The 878-nt window shown below is 39.2% G+C and overlaps 1 non-coding gene across 1 annotated transcript; it reads left to right on the top strand.

Annotated features, from left to right (window-relative positions):
- Window positions 1-72, top strand: Trnae-cuc (transfer RNA glutamic acid (anticodon CUC)). The gene has a single exon. It is a non-coding gene; the product is annotated as a tRNA-Glu (tRNA).
- Window positions 73-878: the final 806 nt, after the last annotated feature.

Here is an 878-nt window from a genome sequence, read left to right as displayed (position 1 = left end):
TCCCATATGGTCTAGTGGTTAGGATTTGGCGCTCTCACCGCCAAGGCCCGGGTTCAATTCCCGGTGTGGGAAATCCTTTTACTTTATAATGTGTTATTTTTTCACTGACCCGTTACATTTTGGTAATTCGACAGTTAAAACATTATAACACTTAATTATAACATCCTAAAAGAATTAATTACCAAACAAGCCATACCTTATTTTGCACCTACATAGTGAGCACTTATTCATGCATTTATCACATATATCAGTGGTCTGGATTATGGGCAGTTTGCTTTTTTGTCCGCCTTTGATGACATTTGGAAACTTCAAATTATACAGAATTCTGCTGCTCGTTTTTTGAAAGACTTATTAATTGTGCATGTAGTATCTACCAGCCCTGCTCGCCGTAGGATTTCAAGGGGTGAAATCTTTTTACGTTTGTCAATCTCGTCGTAATACTGGTTGCCATGGTGACAGAGCGTACTCGGAGTCCACGTCAGTGGAACCTCCTAGGCCTACGTACCATCATGATCCTTTCGATTCGGATTCGGTTATATCTCCTTCAAGTGTACGTGCCAGCTATTCTATTCATACAAATCTTCCCTGTGTCGGCTGCCCATCTCAGTTTTTCAACAGGATTTTTATCTGAAGATATCTCTGAAGTGTTGTTCATACTTTAAATCTGTCCTATTTTCTGATTTTTGTGGAGCGCATTTAGATTTTGATAATTAATTTGATGTAGTGCGCTACATACAGCTGAATGATCTGTAACTTGGAAGTGTAGATTAGATTAGATTGCAGTAAATGCAGTAGTATGGCGCCCCCACCGGTTTCCCCCTTGAATTATACATTACATCGTTCAATATACAGACACGTGTATTACTTGAAATCTATGT

The sequence above is a fragment of the Glandiceps talaboti genome, chromosome 12, assembly GCF_964340395.1.
Source record: "Glandiceps talaboti chromosome 12, keGlaTala1.1, whole genome shotgun sequence".
Taxonomy (NCBI): Eukaryota; Metazoa; Hemichordata; class Enteropneusta; family Spengelidae; genus Glandiceps; species Glandiceps talaboti.
The sequence above is the reverse complement of the archived record's forward strand: the minus strand, read 5'-3'. Positions and strand labels throughout refer to the sequence as shown.